This window comes from Falco peregrinus, chromosome 4, assembly GCF_023634155.1.
Source record: "Falco peregrinus isolate bFalPer1 chromosome 4, bFalPer1.pri, whole genome shotgun sequence".
Classification (NCBI taxonomy): Eukaryota; Metazoa; Chordata; class Aves; order Falconiformes; family Falconidae; genus Falco; species Falco peregrinus.
In genome coordinates, this window is record NC_073724.1 from 78333622 (window position 1) to 78356495 (window position 22874).

Sequence of the window (22874 nt, forward strand, 5' to 3'; positions counted from 1 at the left end):
GTTCTGGAGTGAAGGCAAGAAATGTGGAAGCAGCAGAAGCACCAGAAAGGGCACGAAAGGTGCTATGGGACATGGAGCATAGACACAGGAGACTGAGGCTGTGACCAAAGGAGAGTAGGGTATGGCAGAGGATGTACTAAGATGGGCTCTTCCTTCCTTGTATCGAACTTGAACTCTTCCTTTTTTTTTCTAAATCTAAAACTATAGGCACTTAAAAAGTATTGCCAGGTATTGTTAATTTATTGCGAGTAATGTGATTTTGGCCATGACTGTGAGATCATTTGTGATAATTGATTCTGGATGAAAATGCCTCTTTCTCATCCCTTAACTTGCACCCAAGGTTAAGACTTGCACTGAGCTCCAAGCCAAGAGATTTTTTTACTAAATTCTATGTCCTCCATAATCCTTATTATTAAATATCTCTCTAGGTAACTATTGCTCATCCATTTGCCAAATAAGAAAAACAAGAGCTTGACAATGTCACTGAATTAAATCTATAAACAGAATTTGTCCTGTAGTGTAGCAGATCCAAACACCATTTACTGTACTGCAATTAATATTGAAAGGAAGAAACCAAATCATGTGCTTATGTAGCAAACACTGTTTACGTAATTTTCTATTAAGAGTGGATCATGGTGCCTAGGAAAAAAGCACCATGAGCACTTACGTTTTTAAATCCAAAAGTACAGGTTTTGTCCTTACAGAAGGTCAAGCTTGCCCATGATGTCTGCAATCCTTCGTCCTCAATTTGCTTCCAGAAGAAAACAAAAATACCACTTATCCTGTCTGCTGCTTTTTAAATACTCTTACAACCTTAAGAGAGGAATCTGTGTTGTGTCTTTGCAAGGCCAGATCTAAAATGGTAAATTTTAAATGTTTTTAGGACTGTGCTCTGACACCAATGCTAATTGACATAGAACAGCTGGCATCTATGCTATTAAAATCCTTACCTTTCAAAACAGGGTAGCCACAGGTAAATTGCTATCACTTAATCATGGTCCTTGGCACTTGCTAGCTCCTAAATTATGCCTGGGAATAATTTATTCTCCTATAACATAGGAGAAAGTTGTTTGACCTGGGCCAAAACCACAGCAAAATCAGTTCTGATGGTTCAGCAATGTGAAGAACCAAGATCCAGAGCCTGGGAATATTTCTAGGCAGCAATGGTTCCTGAGAAAGCAGAGAAGACTGTTGCTCTCCTTCCTAGTTATCCATGCAGTTAAAGTGCCTCTCAAAGCTGAAAACATTAGATCTTCTACGACTGCAAAAAGATGTTGGTGTGCCTGTGTACAAAAAAATTACAGAAATTAATACAAAGTCCTTGCAAAATTGGCTGAAGTTTTGTGATACACTTAGCAAGCAATCTCGGCTAATATTTTTTGCAACATTTGTTTACCACTTAATGGGAGCAGATCCTTTAGGAAGAGGTTGAAATACTTAATTGTAGAACGTGCCTGGGATTGATAGCAATGTATGCAGGAGATATACCTTTGTGTCCAGGGGGTGGACAACCTTGCCTGAGTGCTCAATAAAGGTCAAAAATTGAATTAATAAGCTTATCTTTCCAGAAAACAAGCTTCATTCTAGAAGGCATAACATTAGTGCTTACCCGGCTGCCCTAGGGAATCACTAATGATGTACAAAGCTTTCTACCTATAGGTCACTGATTTTAATCCAACCCAGCTCAGCAAAGACTAATTTTTCTTACAAATGCCTTGTGTAAGTTGAGTGGGTTTTCCAGATAGCGAGACATACTGATAAATACAAATTTCTAATCTGAAGCATGCTTGTCTTGCATAATAGATGCTTTAAAATTTTTCCAAGTGGCTTCTATGTCAAACTGGTAACTTTTGGATAGCTAATGATTTTTTCAGAAAGTATCTAATTTAAATGTAAAGCTTTCAAGTGGCAGTGTGTCAGCAACATCTCTGAAGAAACGGTGCCATTAGTTAATTAATCTCATTTTTAAAAATACTGTATTTCTAATTAGAATTGGTTGTGAGAAGGAGGTTTAGAAGTTCAAGTCCCAGACCACAAACTCAATTCCTGTCCTTGTTCTACGCTGTTGGGTTGGGACACTAGCTGCCTCATCTCCAATGTGTCTATAAAATGCCTAGTGGAAAACTCTGTCAGGAATTCTAATCACTCTAACCTGTAGAAACTTTCAAGTAGGAAAGAAGCAAACGAGGACGTTTCTGGAGAGTGTGGGAGACAACACAGGTGCTGGGTAAGGTGATGCCCTGCTGGAAGAAGTGGTTGGGGATGTGACAATCAGTGGTAGTCTTGGCTGTAGCTACCATTAAGCAGTGCATCTCAGCATCCTAAAGGGAGTAAGACAAGTAGCAGAATACAGACCATGGGCTTAAGGTGACCAGACTTCAGCTTACTCAAGGAAGTGATAGGTGAGATCTTGCAGAAAGCAATATAAAGGAAAAAGGAGCTGAGGAAAGCTGGCAGGTCTTTAAGGGCAACCACCTTCAAGCTCAAGAATGGTCCACTCTGGTGCTCAGATAAGATGGTGGATGTATCAGGAGACTGGCTTGGCTGAACTTGGAACTCATGACTGAATTCCAGTGCAAAGGGCCGTTTAACAGGCAATGTTAGTGAGGACAAGGTGCAAATAAGAACATAGAAAGATTGCTCAGAAACATTATGGATTTGAAACTGGCAAAGGGCATCAACAGCAACAAGCAGAGCTTCTACCATCACCTACCCCACTGCTGGGTTTCCTGCTAAGCAAGGAGGCTAGACTTGAGTCAAGGTTGTGCCCTGGCAGTGATAGAAGCTAACAGCATCCTGGGCTGTAGCAGCAGGAGTGTAGACAGCTGATCAAGGGAATTGATTATTCTCTGATTTTTCAGCAATCATTAACCTGCATCTGGAATGCTCCAGCCAGGTTTGCTCGTGCACACACACACACACACACACACACACACACGCGCGCGCGCACCCCCACCCCCCCACCCCCCCCACACACACCCCCACACACACCCCCGCCCCGTACAGGAAAGAGAATGATAAGCTGAAGCGAGTTCAGTGGGGGCCACCAAGATTGTTTGGCCTTGTGAAGGAGAACCTGATGGACCAGGGCTTGTTCAGCCTGGGTAGGAGGCAGATGCAGGGGCTCCTAACAGCACACCAGTGCCTATAGAGTGGTTTTGGAGGGGATGGAGTCAGTCCCTTCACAGAGGGGTATGGTGGGAAAAGGTCATAAACTGAAGCCAGAGGAAGTTCCAACTAGGTGTGAGGAAAGAAATTACAGTCTGAGGAGAGCCAAGCATTTGAGCACGTTGTCCTGAGAAGCACCGAGTGGTCTCCTCCCTTGGAGCTTTTTGAGACTTGACTGGGTAAAACCCTGAGAAACCTAGTCTGACCTCAGAACTGGCTCTGCTCTCAGCAGGAGCTTGGACCAGAGACATCCTGAGGTCCCTTCATGCCTGAATGATTCTGTGATAGTGCCAGCAAAGCTGGCATTAATTTAGGTGTTCAGTTGTGATAGAGTTCAAAGCTTTGAAGGTAGAAGTAAATCCCAGTCCAGTTTCTTAAGAGTATTAGTGAGTTTTGAGGCATTTGACATGATTTTTGTAGTTCTGAACAACAGTCTACCCTGGTAAATGTGGGATGGGCAGTGTACCAAAGTGGCAACGGATCAGTCTCGGTCCTTAAATAACAAATATTTTTTGTCACCAGTTAGTATTTCCTGCTCACACTTAAACTCCACATGGCATGTAGCTCAATTATCCTACTGAGAAATTTGAAAGCTGTGTGGGTGGGATGCAAAAAGAGCAGCCCACAGTTTCCAAACAAGTGCAGTTGATTATTATTACTGAGACAAAGTGGGAAAAACGTGCTTAACCAGTGCTGGTCATGTACCTGTACTGTGGTTTAATAGAGCACTTCAGCCTTTGGGGCTGTCAATTTCATAAGGACTAAATTTACTTTAAAAAATATCTGACAGATGAATTTAGAGAGTGGTTTGTTGCTCCAGCCCTGGAGTGGGGACCAAGAGACCTGGGTTCTATTCCCACGTCTGTCACAGACTTCCTGGACCATCATCTTACATCTTTGTTTCTCAGTTTCCCCTTGGGCATAATATGGATAATACTTACCCACTTTACAGGGCTTAATTCATTAATGTCTGTAAGGTGCCTTGAGAACTGTGTGCACAAGGCACATTAGCACTGCAAAGCATTTAGTATATTATTTTATTATTTAAGACATCTGGGACCATTTTCACTGATGTGCTCTATCCATTTTGCACTGCTTTGGTGTTGCAAAGCAGCCATATCCCTCTTTAACAGGCCAGTGAGGCTGAGTTTATGACTGGCTTAAAATACCAGCCATCCAAAGCATCTGAAGCCCACTATCAAATATGTCTCTTCTTTTTCTATCCATTTACTAAAATGATGACTAATGATTTTTTTCTTTGGGGAGGTGGGATCTGGGGGAAATTTTGCTTGTGTGGTGGACATTATTCCAATAGCCGTAGAATATTTTGGCAAAGTGAAACACAGGAATGACATTGGTGCAAAAATGTGTATGTGTATATGCCAGGTAACATCTAAAGGTTAACTAGCTCGAAACTCTGACATGGACGAGAATGTGGCATCTTCTGGCAACCTGGGACTGGCCTGAAAAGCCAGTGGAAGCACACTGGTACAAACCCTGTTAAATCTGATGCACCATTATCCAATCTTTTTTCAACTTTTCCCTTGAAATGTTTATTTTTTTCTGCACTGCCTTCATAAATATGGCCACTGAAATGTCTCAGATAAACTAGTACAGAACAGTTGCATTTCAGTAGAATAGCAATTGTGCACCATGGGGGTTATTCTCATTGAAATAATAAAAATAGATTCAACTTTATACATGTTTATTCACAAAGTGAATAAACATGTGTACATGTGCACACATGTGCACACATTTATGTGTTCAGTCTGAGATACAAATGGAGAGATCTAAATATCAATTATCCACTCTTAGGTCCTCTAAATGACACAATTATCATTCATTTATTTAATATGACAATAAAAAGAAATGGTTTAGCAGGGTTTTTACCCTTTTGTGGGACACATGGAATGGAGCCCAAGTTGCAGCACAATCTTGATATTGATCTCTCAGAGAGAGAGTTAATTTGTCAATGACTGTAATTTGCCAAGCTTTATGAATCCATTCTTCTTCCTTTAGAGGAATATTTCTCTTCCAGATCTGTGCTATTACTTTTTTTTTTTTTTTTTTTTTTTAATGCAGTAAAGATAAAAAATGACATAAATCTCTGAAGTCTTTCATATACATATGAACAAGTACGGGACTAGTAAAAGAACATGGGACTGGAAGGCATACTGCAGTCCTCTGTCCATCTTGTTGCTTTTAAGGGCTCTGTGCAATGTAATATTAGCTGTTAACCTACCATACTCCCCTTGGAAACCAGTAAAAAGTTTTGCCCTTACTCCTTCTATAAGAAGGCAACTCCAAAAGCTCAAGACTCAGAAGGAGAGATCTTTCAACTTCCCTCCTGAATTAAGTCATGTACAGTTTACATCTGTGTTAGTCTTCCTCGCCCTGTTCTTTTCCCTGGATGAATTCCTAAGGAGCAAAGTTGGCAGGTCTGGGGGTCCAAGTCCCCTGACAGGGGTGGGCAGTGCTACACAGTCAGGAGCAGCATGTGGCTGAGCTGCTCCTGGCCCAAATGATGTGTGGATGTGCGATCACAGCTTTAGTCTCCTTTCTGCTCTCTTCTAATTCCCCTGACTATTTTGTTAGCCTTTCTCTAGATGTTTTTCCATCTGAATTCATCTTTCCTAAATAAACAGAGCTGCACATGGTATTCCAGGTGAAATGTGAATTGCGTGTAATGACATTAATATTTTCCTTGCTCTGCTGGATATATCTTCCCTGATAAGCTCTAGGAACTGGCTTTTTGCAGCTAAGCCACACGGGCACACAAGTATTCCATGATTGACTGACACAGCCTGTTCTTTCTCCTCTGTCATTTCCAATTTATAAGCTCCCAGCTCATAATCCAAATTCTTGTTACTAGTTCTCAGTTGTGTGACCTTCCATTTTTTACAGTAATCCATTTCAGCCCATTTCTTGTATTCCAGCACTGAATGTCACCCAGTGCCTCCTGTAAGTTCTTTTTCAGTTCTTCTCCGTCCTGATTTTATCTTATGGCAAGGGCAGAGATGTTAGGCCAGGTGGAAAATCTGAGCTCCAGTGGTGCCCAGACATCCTTGCTCAGAAACATGTGGCTGGGATTGGCTCTGCAGCTCAGAGGGGACAAGAGTGACTGCAACGCACCCATTTATCCAAGCCACCAAAACGTACTACTAGGTTCCTAAAGAATCTCATAAAGGTGCTATAGCCACTACAGTCTGGACAACTAGGTATGCTGAATTTACAGAAATTATCTTCACCTTTTGTTTCGGCTAATAAATGAATAATTTTTCAGTTACTAAAATCAGTGAGTAGACACTTGCAGAGAAAATGTTCCCCTAAACCAACACCAAGAAAGACTTTGAAGTGTCATTTGAAGTTATATTGGGAATATAATTTCTGGTAACTGAATCATTAAAAAGAATAGATTTCTCCTGTATTGGGCTAAATCCAGATAGGGATTAATCCCTCTGGTTTTAAGACCCAAGAGATTCCAGCCATGTAATCTGGTCACAAATTCATAACTGGTAGGTACCTGAGTGGCTTTTTTGTAGATGGCATTGTCAGGGAACACCCAGGCACGCAAGAAGTAGATATTAAATGACTTGTCTAAGCAAATGAATCTTTCCACACTAATTTTTTAGCTATATCTGAGTATGATCAGATAGGTAAGTATTACTGAATTTTTGTTGTTATATTTGCTGACCGGGTTGGTCCCTTTTGATATCGTTACAAGATCATAGATTTAATTTGATATCTCTAGCTCTGACAACTGCTTGTTACAGTTTTACTCCAAGCACTTACTTTTATTTTCAAAGGTCCTTGGAAATACTGATCTTTAAAAGCAGCTACAAATCACAAATCTATTGTCATGTCTGTAAAAATGGAGATAAACTTCAACCCCAATAAGATGGTCTACATTTCTTTGTTTTCAAAGGTAGATATTTGCAGAGAAAAGGTCCAGAAATCTACATTGCTAAAACCTGACACTAGCTATAATATTTTTCAGACCTTTGAATGAAGATGAAGGGTTTTGATAGCTGTACTTTTTTTATTTATGTTACGAGAAGCAACTACTCTAATCACATCTCACAGCTTCTGTAACAAAACAGGGTGATGAACTGTAGAGTGGTCAAAGGGCAAAAGTGACTGACTTTGACCACTGAGTCAGCTCTTGTCTTGATGTAAACTGTCAGTGTGGAAAGAACAGGGATACTTAGCCACCGCAATTATTAGACATAACCTTCAGAGTCACACAGCAACATTGGCTCTCATTTCCTGAAGCCCACATATTACTGGGTTTAGAATGAAGAAATTGTAGATGACTTGTGATCTCATAAAATACCAGTTTATTTTTGAGAGCTGTCTTGATACATTGTTCAAAGAAAGGTGTGGAACTTTTTTTACTAGTCTAATGCAGCACCACAATTAGAAATACTGTTTTGTGACATGGTATTGATGTTTAGCTGACAAGTAACTCTATCCCTTGCTTGAAAGTGTGCATTGGTAAGGACAATAAACAGTCATGAGACTAGGTGCCTTCCTCCAAGTAATGATTTAGCAGTTACACAGTGTTTGATACAACATACTTCCACAAAACGGAAATGAATGCAAAGGTGATCAGATGGTAGTACTTGAATCTGCCAGTTCGAACATTGTAAGATGAACTGGAGTAATGTAATTATGTACAGATACATAATTTGGTAACCATACTGTGACTGTAATGTTGCCAACACCCAGGAAATTGAGGGTCAATATGGAAAGAATGCCAGTTTTAGGGGCAGAGCTGGTTGTACTACTGTATCCAAATGCACATGCTTTGGTTTATACCTTTAAGGGCTTGGATGTGTGGTGCAGGTTTTCACTGAGGTAGACAATGCTTTGTCTGAACTACAGCAAAATTTGGGTTAGTCTGTCATCCAAATTAAATTTGCAGTGTTTTTTGCAGTTGCCACAGCTGAATTTGACGATATATTCCATGTGAATACCAGTTGCTGCCTACGATGCACACAAAAAATAAAGCACACATTTGAGGTTGAAGTTTTAAAATGGGTAGATGCACTTACAGTAATTTTCAACTTCACTGAAAGCACTGTGGTTAGTACCTTTTCACCTCCACATCTGAGAGGCAGAGATTTTCCTGAACTCCTATTACATAGCCTCCCTACCATATCATCAGTATTCAGGGTGATTCTTGTCTCTAAGATTCAGTTCCCTTACTCTAACCTTGCCTTTATTCTTGCAGGCATTTAAAAAAAAAAAAGAAAGAAAGAAAAAAAAACCCCAGTTTTTTTTTAACAGTGTGCAGATATTTAGGACCAGCTTAGCTGCCCACAGACAGGTGTGCATTTACCTGAGATAACCCAGCATTTACCTGAGAATTTGGACTCTGGCAGCTATGCCAGAAGGATCTGAGTTTCCCGTATGTTCTGTCTCATTTCTATCAGCCCCATGTTGCTGTTCGTCATACATAGGACACCTCAGAAGGGACTGGGTGTCTATGAGTGAGCGGCTGAGCCATGCCTATGGTGTCCACAGGGTGTAGTGTCTAGGCTACCACTGTACTCAGAGAAGGTTTATGGTGAGATTCATGCCTGAAAATAGGTTTATAGTGCCATTTTAGATACTATAAGTGGTTTCATCTGATTCCAGTTGCCCAGGATAGTACAGGTCTCCCAATTCTGTGTCATATCTACCAGCCCTGGGAGGCTGTCTCAGATTCAAGACCTCTGAAATGGCCACAGGTGCCTTTCTTCAGGCAACTGAATTTCACCTAGCATGTCCATTTTAAAGTAAGCCAAATAACTTTCTAGTTTCTATAGACTACACCTGTACTGACTGTAAAAAGAGCTCAGACACCTAGGACAGGAGTCAATTGTCTGAAAAGATGTGTCTCCTGCCATGACACATTTGGCATGCACACAGGGCTGACAGAAGTGACATAGGACCCATGGGAGACCTGAGCACCTCTGGAACAGCAGCTGGTTCTTCTAGCCCAGAGACAGTTCAAATGGCACTGGTCATTGACATTTAGACTGAGCTGAATCAAGCTTTTAGCTTAGGTGGAGATACCTATACATAGACATTGACACATAGAAGATCTGATCTCAAATGGAATCCTACCCTACAAGCAAAATTTAGCTGCCTGAGTGCGAGAGTGCTGCCACTTGAGGTAACCTGGGGTTTCTGCTTAGTTTGCAGCTGCCAATCCAGCCCGGTTTGATTTTGTTCTTTTTTTTCCTCATAAATTGTGTGTCATACCTGTCAGCTCTGTAAGTTTTCCTAGATGCCTGGGGGCATCTCAAGTGACTTGGTGCCTAACTTGAGTGACTGAATGGTGTTGAACCCTTGGTGTTTAACATTTTTCCTTCAGTCTGTAAAAATCACTAGCTTTTTCCTTAATCTTACATTTGCCCTTTTCAAGTTCCCAACCCTTGCTATATGCCAGCAACAGGTTGAAATGAAATTTTACAGATAAATTTTACAGATATTTTCACCTTTTAGGTACTAGTCTTAGTGATCTGCAGCTGGACCACTATGATGCATCTAGGAAGGAAAAAATACAGAAAACAACCCCCAAACCCTTTACAACATCAGTGAATCTTCACAGAAACAAACAATTCCTTATTCCTCAAATTGCTAACCTGCTCAGCAAAGTGGAGAGATCTTTTCCTCCTGTGATTTTGGCGTGCAATCTTGATAAAGGAGAAAGCTTTTAAGGAAATGAGCCAGGGTATCCTTTTCCTCTTTTCACTGAAGATCTCAGGCAAAATATTCTGCTTCTCTGTGCAAAAATTTCTTTCATGCACCAAGATAAGATATAAGCATTTATTCCTACCAACTAACTCCATGCAAGTAACCAATCTGCAAAGCTATCTGAAAAATATCCCTTGATATCAAAAAGAAGTAAATGGTAAAGATGGAAACATTTAAGGCAGTGTATTAAGGACATGTCTGCATTTTAGAGGTTCATAACTTAATCATAAAAATTTGCTCTAGGCTGAAACTTGGCGTGGAAGGCTGCCATATTTGTAAGTAGGTTATTTAATTTTAGGTTACATTACTAATACACTAATGCAATGTGAGCTGTTATATTTATTAACCTGCATTGATTTTTTTTTCTTAAAAAGGATAAAAATATTCTTGCCCTGGCCATGTGGAACACGGACAGATAAGCTAGAACTTGTCTTCCTGTGTGTCAGCCTAGGAGGAGGAAACAGGAGGTAAAGATTTATTTCTTTCATACAGAAATAAAAGAAAAGCCAGCAAGTATTTGTTTTCCAGTCTGGTTCTGGGACACTGTAAATGCATGATGGTCCTTTCTTATTTGTATAATTAATAAATTTAGAGTTCTGTAGGCAGAATTGTCTGAATAAAAAAGCTCAAACCTTGTTTTCAAATGATGTGGGATATCAGGATCTACTATTAATTTTTGCAAGACTTTTTATCTTGGGAAAAATAAAAAGTTTTTTTAGAAGATACCAAAACAAGCATGAGGGGATAGGGGCTTCTAATGATACCAAAGTGATCTTTAAATCCTTAGAAACCTCAGTTTTATATGACTTGCTGGGCAATATTGAAATACAACATCTACAGCAGATTTCCAAGGAAGAAAAAGAGAATACAGAAATAGATTTTTCTGGGACTTGTGTAGAGTTCTCTAAATATTCAATCCTCTTCCAAAACACAGGCCAACTGCCTCTCCTAAAGATTTGTCTGGTTCAGAAGCCCTGCCAGAGTGTAATTTTGGTGAAATTTCTGTCACCGCTCCCTGTCATGAATATTTATTTACTTCCCAGTGGAAATCATTGCTCATCTGAAAGGGAGTTAACAGTTCTTAATAGCCCTTTCTGATTTGATTGATGTTTTTGTCACTTCCTCCAGTAAATAGGTTTCTATTAGCATACCGAACATGCTATCTGTCCTTATGCTTCTTCAGGCTCTTAACTGACCACTTACTTAAGATTTAAATATCCTTCCTAGGGGTTTTGTCAGTTCAGGGTCCAGTTTTCCACAGTAGAGGGTGTAGCAGGTGGAGGAGCTTTTGAAGTGAGCTTGGCTATCTTACACAGCCATGGCTTCGGGACTGTTCAGACTGGCTGTTTGGAGGAATTTCTGTAAAAACACCAGAAATTTGTCCATGCCTTACACTACAGACTTGTGAGGAGGATAAAATTAGTAGGTGAACAATATTCAGGGAGGTGTGATCATATATTTGTATTTCAGTTTTCGAAGCATATAATGGGATGATCTTTCATAGGCAGAACAGAGTCTGGAATAGGTTTTTCATGGAAATACACCCCGAATATCATTTATATGCCACATGCTAACTTTGAAAAAGAAGTGTTCAGAGCTACCAATGTAGCATTGCTGTTAATGAATAAACTCTTCCATTGTTACCCACTGTTTTCAGGGCTCCAGGTTCCTGGTTCCAAAACAAATGCCTCAGTGTTCCTCAAGTGTTTTTAATATTGCAATTAATGTAACTTTTGTGTGTCACAGTTGGCATGATGGAATTGACATTTGGGTCTTTTCCCTATAAAACACTCATTTGTGTGTGGCCCAAACGTGTAAGTTGTTCCTATGTGTTAAACAGAGGGATATTCTGAATGCTCTGGACAAACCAACCTGGAAGACTTTCTTTTTTTATTAGTGTGAGTAGTTTGAGAGGGAGGAAGAACTTACATCACCAAGTGGTTTAAAGTGCAGTTGCCTACTAGTTCATGTAAATATTACTATTAAGATAAAAGAACAGAGGAAAATGATTTATGGAAACATAAAATAGGATATAAGATTGTTGGAGACACTAATTTTTTTTATTGTCCTTATTACTTAGTAATTTTCTGCCTCAGATATGCATTTCTTGATTGCGAGCAGAGGCCTGGTTCTTCCCTGCAAGGTCCATACAGGGCAAGATGCGAAAAAATAAAAAAAATAAAATGCTTTTGAAGGGCTGTAGTGAAAAGTCTCTACATCCAAGAAAAAGAGGCATAATACCACTATATAGTGCTTGAAAGTCTGTATTTCCCTAGCACATCCGATAAAGTCATAAAGTCATCTAGGCACCCTTGCTTCATACGGGGCCAAAGGTACTACCACCTTGCCTGAACTGAGAGCCTGGTTCATAACTGGTGGGTTCACAGTTAACATTCCCAGGTTTGTCCTCACCAAATCCCTCACAGTGTAAAACACTTCTATAAGCCAGTCTTAATCTAAAGGAATAGCTAGGAAAATATAAAATTCTGCATTTGCTTAAGACACATAAGAGCATTATATTTACTATTAATATGGTACTTATTCTGTTAGGATGGAGATAAATTGGATTAGCAAACTACCTGAGTTAATCTTGGGCAACTGGGTACTGCCAGTGTCAATGACTTCTGGCAATTTTCATAACTTCCTAAACTCACATTGGTCTGAAATACTAAATGCTAAATCAGGCCTTTAACTAGGTTATAGTCTTATACTTTTTTTTCAATTATGAAAGTTAAAAAATGTACACCTATCATACCCTTTTAGCACAAGGAGAAACAATCTTTGGTAGTTTACAGCCGTATCACATTTCAGTATAGTATGATTTTATTTGACTATTATAAACCCAGGTAACACCAAATAGTCCTTCCCTGTGTCAGTGCTACAGCAGCACTGTAATATTTTCTGCATTTTAGCTGTTTTCCAGTGGAAAAACTAGCAAGCAGTACTTAGGCTAAAATATAATCCTATCGTTTTTGCATAAAATATTGATAAGGAATAAACACTTAGTATCCCTGGTGTGAATTCACGGGACTTCACGAAACCCTAATATATGGATTAAGAAAAGTTAACATAATCCTTTTATGGAAACTAAAATCAATTACATGTCAGCTTTGTAGTATTATAAATGTATTTAGTCAGCATAGAATTTTTCCAGCAGCGCTCGTTGCAGATTGAAATTGACTAACCAGATGTTAAATATTAAATAGAACTAATCAAAGTATGGTTCAAGAGATTTTAAAAACAATGATCAAAGAGAGCTATTTATTACCTGATTCATGTTTCTATTCAAACACTGCTCCTATGATGTTATATCTACCTAAATTTAGTTTGCTGCAAGCCCTTAATTTTTTTCAGTTTAACATGAATGAGAAATATAATTCAATAAAAGTATGTTAATGCAGTACTATAGACAGAAAGGCACAAAGCTCAGGGAATTACAAGCAAATTTTGCTGGAGCAAAGTGTGTTAGGAACAAAATGAACCTTAAGTCTGATCTAAAGGTGGCTAAGCGTGGAGCTATTCTATCCATCGACTACAGAGGGTTTATCTTAGGCCCATTGTGTAAAAAGTAGGTTTTATATTTCTTACATGTTAATTTTCATGCATAACAAGCAATATAGTAATAACAGTAAGAATAGCCTCTGACTGATGTGAAGAGGGGCCCAGTCATAGCAAAAGAAAATAATTGGTTATGCTTAATTGAAGAATTGTTTTAACATAAAATGTGTAAGCTTGGGCTTCTAAATCCACAAGAAGTCACACAATTAGCCTTTTTTTTTTTTTTTTTTTCAGAGGAGCTGAGCACTTCCCATTCTCACTGAAGCCAAGAGAAGTGCAGGTAAGGGGCTCGCTGCTACCCAGCCTTGCACCACGCAAGGATGAAGAAGCTCTTCGTGCAGTCAAAAAGCAACATTTAAAATGGATCAAAGGAAGTGTGCTTTTATACGATGCATAATTAATATGTGAAACATTATTGTAAGACATCATAGGGGCCAAGGGCCTGATATTCAGTGCAAGAATGTAAAAAATATATAAATATATATATATATAAAAGCACATTTTTATATATTAAAAAAAAACCCACAGTTGCACAAAACGACAGTGTGCACTTTTGTGTTTGAGAAAATAATTTTAGGGTGTCTGTCCCTATCCATTTTATAGTTTAAAGTACAAGTCATCAGAGATGGCATAAAAATCTTGCTTTCCAGAGGTAATTTTGTAACTGTCTATTAGTGAGTTTGTCTTGATTTAACCAGCAGTAGATGCTATCAAAGGCAGATGACTCAAACAGATGGAATATTGTGCTGATTGCATGTGGCTTCTCCTGCACTGTAATGGTGGGCTGCTCCCCAGTTTCCTCACACAGTCACAAACACCACATCAGGAAAAATCACAGTGAATATCAAGCAATTATCTATCATTTTTTCTTCCCAGTGCCTCTTTCTCTTTTGAAACACAGCAGTGAGTTAGGAATGTGTCAGAATACAGTCCTCCAGGTCCATAGCCAAAGGTGCTTCGTGTTGCTGAGAGAAGGAAAATTCCCCTCACATCCCTAAAGTCTCTCTCTCCCTTCTGGGCTAACTGGGCACCTAGCTTCAGGAGACTGCAACAGAGCCGATAGCTATGTCAGCAGCTTAGGGACAAATGCAAATCCCAGACCAGAGCAAGAGCTTAAGCCCTTGGATGTGGAGAACAGCAGGATCTGGGTTCAGCTGGATCCTTGTGGTGGGGCCGCAGTGTAGCGAGTATGCCGAGATGCACCTGTGGGCTTCCAGTTAGTAAAGCTCAGTTTGGTTAAAATATATAATAATAATCCCCACCCCACCCCCACCCCCAAACTGTCCTTAGAAAGTATATTCAGTGGCACTGCTTAAAGTAAAAGAACTGAAAATAAATATCTCTCTTCATATTGTGTCCTTCTGGGCTGATTCTTGGTTTTCCCCATCCTGGCTTTCCAGAGTGGCAAAATTCATTGTAAAGCTCTGCAAAGTCCACGCAACCCCTCTGATCACAAGAAAAATCTCCCTCTTTCTGTCATCCCTAAGGCTCAGCTGCGGCTTCCCTCGCCCCCTCCGTTGCAACCAGGTCCCTTGCTCCTTCAGGAGCCTCCCAGCCCATGCTGCGTGTACCTTCATCTTCCCATCATCATCTCCTTCAAAAAATACTCCAGGAAAGAAATCTCCTTCTCAGGAAAGGTGTGGGCCTCTTTCTAGAAAATTCACCTCTGCCAGAACAAAATTAACAGGTACCCCTCCCTTCTGTGGCTTAGGTACATCTTTTGTAACAGTGAAAAAGAAAAAGAAAAAAAAATACACACACATACATATATATTCTTTGTATATGTATGCACCTATATATATCTATACACACACATGTATGTAAATAATGTACAGAGATACATAAATATATATATATATATAACACACAAAAGTAAGCAGAGACAGAGCAAATCAAACACTACACCACTTCTCACAAGGATGCATTTGTCACCCGGTACTAGGGGCTATGAAGGTAACTAAAAAGCACAATTGATGGCAAACAGTCCCTACCCAAATGGGAAAATTTGTGGAAGATGTATTTCATGAATAAAGAAAATGGTTTCATGAATAAAAATTTTTCTCTGATCTTCCGAAAAACTTCCGTAGTCCTTTGCTGAATTGCTTCTTCTACGACAAACAAGCTACAACCAGGCAGAGGCATGGAAAACTGCAGCTTCATGATTCAGCTTTGCCAATGTTATGAGCAGCTGAAAACAGTGTTGTATTTATGGAAAATGCTAAGAATCTTTAATTCTAAGTGGCACTACTTTTGCCACCAATGCAGCAATTATGTAGCTACCCTTGCGCTGCAAAACAATTACAATTTTCAGTCTTCATTATTAGCCAGAAAATAATTTATCTTCTGAGTAAAGTATCATTTTTACACCGAGTTTTACAGTTAAGCAGATTAAATGCAATTTTTTTTGTGTCATTCTCTCTTTTAGAGTTTGAAAATAATATTAAGTAATGGAATTTTTTCATATATTGTGGTAAACCTATTTAGTCAAACCTGAGTACTCCTTGGGAGGCCAAAAGCAAACCAGTCACTATTCCTAAAAGCTACAAAATCGTTTGCTTTTATTACCCTTGCACAAAAAGGCCCCAAGCCTCAGAGCTATGATTCTCCAAATCACTGCTTTCTAAGCTTGACTGATTGATTTAAAAGCTTGCTAGAGATTTATAATGACTCACTGTGTAAGCCACTGATTTTATATTTAAGTCAGAAGACTGCTTTTAAATGACATAAAACTTTAGACCTAACATTGGACTCAGCAGGTGATCCACTGTTTGCTCAGAATTAAAATGGCAGCATTTTGCTGGCACGCGTGTTTGAAGTGGAGTTTTGAAGCACACGCACAACGCATTTTATCTAAGATTATTGCAGAAAGCATTGAAATCTATGCCAGAATTTTCAAAGTTCCCCCTCTCTGTGTTTAATGTGGTAGGAATGCAAATAGCTGGATGATCAGTATTTTTCCACAGGTATTCTCAAAGATAATTTTAAGCACCTGTATTTGAGATTCTGTACAGATGGCCAGGATTTGAAATAAGATTAATTACTCCAGTAATTTTGTGTTGGTCTAGGAGCAGAATTAGTTTCACAGGCTGGTTGATTGTGGGGTAAAGAAACAAAAGGAGGCTCTGCAGTACAGTGAATGTAACAAACCACATACACCCTAGTACTCATGGGTTAGTGAAAACAGAAAAGAGAGTAAAGGAGGAAGGAATGAAGGAAGAGAGAAGCCCTAGGCAGGCTCAGGGAACATTTAAAAATAATTTTTAAAATACCACCCTGGAGTGCAAAGTCATGATAGCAGCTTTAAACTAGTTTGCAAAATGAATAGAAATAAGTAGAAAAGCCACATATTTATGTGATTAAAACCTGAATTTTCTACTTTACATCCATCTGACTATGGAAAATGACCTATGACCACAGGGAGGTACAAAGCAAGCTACCCAGAACGTATCTCAGCACCTTCTCTGGTTTTTGCCTCCTGCATGGTGTATGTTTGGGAGATACCTGGATAAGCACGCTGCTTTGCAGGTTTGTGGACAAATACCCTCAGTAGGCTTAGGAGGGAGGTTATTGCTTCATCTCTTCTAAGGCTGAATCAAGGCCACAGTGTCTTACCTCAATTGTTCTATAAGGTGAGATTAATTAGACAAAACAGCAAATTTGGTGAGGTCATTACAGTTTCTAGCCACAAGGAATGGCAACTTTCTAGAGATACCTGATCAAAAAGACTCATCCCATGTGGTAGGGCTTTACAGGGCAAGCTGATGTGCGAGGCAGCCTGCATCTGAGGAGATTCAGGTCTGCATCTCAGGTGTCCCCCAACTTGATCAGGTTGACAAGAAAATATGTGACATCGACACTCAGTTCAAATAGGAGTTACAAGCAGCAACCCCTGCTGACTGTCCACCTGCCCTTCTGTATTTGTGAAAGTGAATACTGGCGTCACTGCCAGCCTGCATGAAGAGACATCTTGAACCACATCAACATAATAAATCTGGCATCAAGCACCCAAAAGCTTTTCCATATTATTTCTACAGAATATTCTGCCTATTCTTCCCCCTCACTCTGCAGGCGGAGATCTTGGTCCCAGCATCTGCAGTTCTGGGTCAAGTGAGTTGGTCCCAGAACCCCTCTGTTTAGGGACCTCATCACACAGGCATTTGCTTGATATTTCTTTATCCAAGATACCTATAAGCAAGATAGGGACTGCCTTCTAGATTTGGGTCTCTAAGTGCAGGATGGAAAGTTAAGCCATGCACTAATTTTGAAAGAAGATTTAAATGGTTTTGATAAACTTTTTGCCAGAAGTAATGTGATTTGTGAATAATTAGTGGATAAAGTCTTTTACAGACAATAAAAGCCTAGGAATGTGGGCATCTCAAGACACACATCTGTATGTGGTGTACCACTTCTTCCACTTAGATGACTGTCTCTGTACAGAGGAACATTTTTTAGACTTTTCTAAGAACAGCAAAAAAAGAGATTCCCTGCAATATCGATCCCATCACAACAGATCACACATGCTAGGAAACGATAATCCAGCCGTACAGAAGCATGCCCTTACCCAAAAGTACGTCCCTTGGTAATTGTGACAAATAGAGAAACACTGTTTTATTGCTTTACGTATCAAAGTGCTACTTATTTTCTATCTTCCTGACACAAAGATTGAGGATCAAGGTTTTGGTTTTGGTTTCATTTATCATGTAAGCTTACTGCCAGACAGTAAGTCAGGTTGCATCTCTGTTAGTTAATAGCAGCAGGTCTCTGTAGTCTAAGAGGTACAGACTGACACACAATAAAGAGCCTTGGAAGGGAACAGCCTGGTTGTGAATCCCTGTGCATCCCTGAAAACGAGTCTTTAAATCAAAATGTGTGAACAAAGTGATGACAGCAAGAACTAGAGTTCTGGACCAAGCCATAGGTCAGAGGTCCTCAGCTGGATGAGGCCATGCGCAGGCAAGGCAGCAGTCCTGTGCTCCCTGTTTCTTATAGGTAACTCCTCAGCAGAGGGCAAAATCCTACCCATACCCACCCATTTATTCTTGATTATTCTTTATTGCTGGTTTAACATTTATAGAATTTTTTCCCAAGTGTTCTGTTCTGTAACTCAGCCCTTAAAACATCATAGACAGATCTGAGTCTTATTATGGCCATTTTCTGACTTGGTGTCACTGGTGTCTCATTTTCACCTGTGGTACCTTCCAGCTTGCAACTGATATATGTTTAGTTCTCAGTTTCCCTTATTCTGAGAATCTGGTGTAACTGCAGAGACTATTAAACTCCCTACAAATTGGCTGTGATATCTTTTTCTTTAGAATGCAGTTTTTAGTCCTTTTATCCCTTTTTAACCCAGGGAGTAATGTTTTATATTTAAAACTTGAAAGCTGAAAAATGAAAGCCTAGATGAAAATACTTCAGAAAAGGTGAAGAGAACTGAATAATTTTTTTGTAAAATCAAGAGCTTTGTATTTTATGAAATGTTTATGAAATGTCTGCTGTCTGTGCCCCTGCACCCCAAAAGTGAGTTGATGTTAAGACTTGTTAGTTCTGCATTATATATACTTATTTAGAAAAAAGTCAACTACTATGAAACTTTCTTGTTGATGTTTTTTCCTTTTCCTTGTTTAATGTTGCATGTCTGATAGAAGACATGTCTGAAACAATAATTCAGGACCTGTCATCACTTCAATCAATTTTTAAATCTTTTTTTTTTATTTATTTGGGAAGTATTTGAGACATAAAGACACTTTTTCTATGTGACTGATGTAATTCTCCTACAGTCACATGCCAATCCTCATTGGTTTTTGAACACTATGGCAATACAAACAATACAAAGCATTTTTCTAATTACAGTTCAGGATTCAGGTCACAAATGATTTGCATTATGGTTCTTAGCATAGGCTAGATTTACAGCAAACACATTAAAATAATTAGCGTTATTCTTAAATATGAGTCAGTATAATTGAAAGTGGCAGATACTAAGTTGATGAAGGTAATAAAAAAGACCTTAATCTAGTTGAGAGTGGCTGAGCAATAAAAAATATACCTTTGCAAAGAGCAAATGTTTCATGCCAGTGAGTCTGCAGAGAAAGCATGTCCTGGGTGTATTCTGTTCAGGCAGACACTGCCAGTCTTGTGCCTTCCCAGGTTAAGACCAGGCTCCCTCTGAGCCGACCCAGCCTTTCTGTATTTCCAGATCCTCAGGAAAAATGATGGCACAGAGCTGCTCAAAAGGCTCTATCCTTGCAGCCTCTTGGATCAATACCTGTTTTCAGCGAGCTTTGAGGCACACTGTGAGCTACAGGCCAGGAGAGGGAATAAAGCTGAGTTGTCAGTTACTTGAGGACAGGGAGACCTGTGATAGATGGCATCTGGTTTATGCGTTTGCTTGCTGGTTTTTCATCAGTGTGTGTCATCTTCCTTTTAAAGAGGTAGCTGAGAAAGGCAGCCAAAAAGAAGGCACCTCCTTCCTTTATTTTGGTGGCTGCATGTGGGTTGTGGGAAATTGTGTAAAGAATGGGGAGAGCTTGGCTCATCCCTGAGAATGAGTTGTGGGAAAACTTTCCTGGGTGCCGGTGCGAGCAGGCAGGGAGCAAGGGGCACTGCGGGGAGAGAGCCTGAGGGGTTTAGGGGATGGCGAGTGCCCACAGAGAGTGGGAAGCCAACACACAGCCAGAACTCCCCACAAGACTTCTCCCAAGGACCTGGGAAGACTCACAGAGCTTGCTGCAAAAGAAAGGCTGTTGGACAACGTACAAGCCTGAAGAAAATAACACATCCTGCCAGTGGGCAAGGAGAATAGTGGTTTATCAATCTTTTCATTTCTATTCTCTGACATTTTTGGTGCTTTTGTTTCGGAAAAGCCAATAGAACCTGCGTTTGGAATTTAGAAACCTTTGTGGTGTTAAGAGAAGGTCTTCTGAAGATTTACCTGAAAGGCTGTGGCTGAGTTGGGGTCCTGTTGCAGGGCTGCATTAGGTAGGAGGGGCAGACACCCTTTACCCGGCAAATTGTCAGCATCTTTTTTTTTAATGGCAGACTTTTGTTTATATGAATGTTTATCTGCAGTCTTGCTGCACAGTAGCTTCACACAGACTATGCAAGGACAGGACTTTGGGTCCATAAATAGCATTATGTGTAAAACTCTGTTAATGTCACCGTGCAGAAGCTGCGCTGTCCCATCCTACTGTCCCATCTACATTGTCCTTCCTGGCTGCATGGATCTCCTTTCCCATAGACAGCAGCATATTCACACTGCCACCTGGAGATGTGCAGTACAAACCAGTTTTTAAGATGGTTCATCCTGCATAAAGCATGAGTAGGGACAGGTGACAGCCATATCTTAATCTTAGCATGAAATAAGAGAATTGAGGCGGAGTTCAGACTGGCTTTTTGCCTTCTGGTTGTTTTGCTTTAACTCAAACAGCAACAAACATAAAGCGCGTGCCAGAGGTTTTGCTTCTGAACTGGACTGCATCAAGGATTTATCTCTTTGTTCTTTCTAGATTTCCGTGACTCAAAAAAATACCCAAATGCCTTGGTATCCAGCTGGTGCAAATACACTGTGGTTGATCTAACGCAACTGAACAGCTCAAGATCCAAACACCTGACAGCAAGGAGAATTGCTGTAGGAGTCTTTCATATCTATGTAGATGTTAGAGGCTGATACTGTGTGGCGTGAGCCAGGAACCAGTGCAGCTGTAAGGAAACGGGTCCACCGGAGACTGCCCCAGTTTATCTCACCTATGCAGAGGTATGAGCACTTGGAGCAGATGAGGACCGGGAGGTATGAGACCTGCTTACCCTGTATGTTGAAACACACAACAAAAATCACTTACACTTTTACTGTGTTTTACATGAACCTAAAAAGCCTGGAAGGAGCTCTGTTAACTGTAGCTAAGTTTCAGAGATAAGGAACAGTAACTGCAGTTTTAAGATCAACCAAAAATATGCATGAAAGAGTGTTGATACGACCAAGTCATTGTAATGAACAAGGATAGGTTATGGCTTCCTTTAGCAGTTTAAAAACCCGGACTGTGGGATTTGAACAGTTAATGAAAAACACAGACATGAGCTGTGGGTCTGTGAAAGACATCGCTGAGATCTATTTCAATGTATTTTCAGCAGCAGAGAAGATAAAAATTGGTGAATTTTGAAGGTGCAATTTAATCTTAGATTCTGGTTCTTTTTTGCTGCATGATGTCACCATAACCCCTAGGTGGTATTCAAACTTTATAAATCAAATTTGTCTGTTATTTATTCCATTTGCCACGCATTTGATATGTAGCGCAATTTTCAGAGATTAAAACGATATATCCCTAATTCTTGGATGCTCTTTGATCATGTTTATTCCTTTACTCCTTTAAACACTGCTGAATAATTGTATATGCATTCACTGGCTGACAAGTACATTCCCTCTTTGATGGGCTAATTATGGAAAGACACTAGTCTCTTCATAGTTAAGTTTGTAACTAGCTTTGAGTTGTAAGGCCAGTTTTGATCTCTCTTCTAACTATACTAGAATAAATACATGCAATAGAAACTTCAGATGTATGGTATAGTTGGAGAAAAATTTGTGAAGTTCTGTGCTTAACTGTATGTTGCACCAGACATAATTTAATATATTACTGTTATAAAATTCTTTTCTACCTTGTTGACCTCTCAGAAATATCGCTTATGTCTGTGCTGAAAAAGTATGTCACGTTAATTTTGATACTACTGGATATGTCAAGCCCAATTCTGAATGAATTTGGGAGAGCCTGCTAAGTAAATCAATCATAGGAAGGGGATTTTCAGCATTTCACTAATAATCTTCTAAGGATTTTGTACGAGTTTCTGCTAGACTCCAAAGAACAGCAAGCACCCAGACTCCACAGGGTGGGTTGTTTTTCTGCATGACCTCCCTGTCTTTGTATGGAGTTGTACCTCACAGCTCTGTGGAACAGAAATGCTGAATAAACCTTCCAGAAATTAGTTCAGAATAGCAGTGTCACAGGGAAACCTTCAATATCCCCTGAAATGCCAAAAGAAAAGTGTTATTAAGGCGCAGCTGTGAGCAGAGCCAGCCCTGAGTGTGTACCTGGTAAGAGATGTGCCGCTTGGCTAAATGAGGATGCTGTAGCTGTATTTAACAGATGTTAATCTCCCTGGAGTAAAACCGGCTAATGTCGCTGGCAAAGTTGGATCTCACCCGGGAATAATAACTTCTAATGTGGTATACAGTCACAGCCATACTTCCTCTGATACGTCACAAGGGACTCTGCTGGGAAAGGAGACACAGCGAGACACCAACTATTTAAGGTGCAGAAATGTATTCTGTGTCCTGATCTATGTATGTGCTCAGGATTCACCTGCTGGTGTCCTACTGGGTTGCAGGGCCCTTGGGGCCCTTCCAATCTCCCCACATA

At 39.9% G+C, this 22874-nt stretch overlaps 1 long non-coding RNA gene across 1 annotated transcript; it reads left to right on the forward strand.

The window, feature by feature from the left end:
- Positions 1-10240: 10240 nt before the first annotated feature.
- Positions 10241-21692, forward strand: LOC129784395 (uncharacterized). Its single transcript, XR_008747068.1, has 3 exons — positions 10241-10379; positions 13705-13750; positions 20973-21692. It is a non-coding gene; the product is annotated as an uncharacterized LOC129784395 (long non-coding RNA).
- The last annotated feature ends 1182 nt before the right edge of the window (positions 21693-22874 follow it).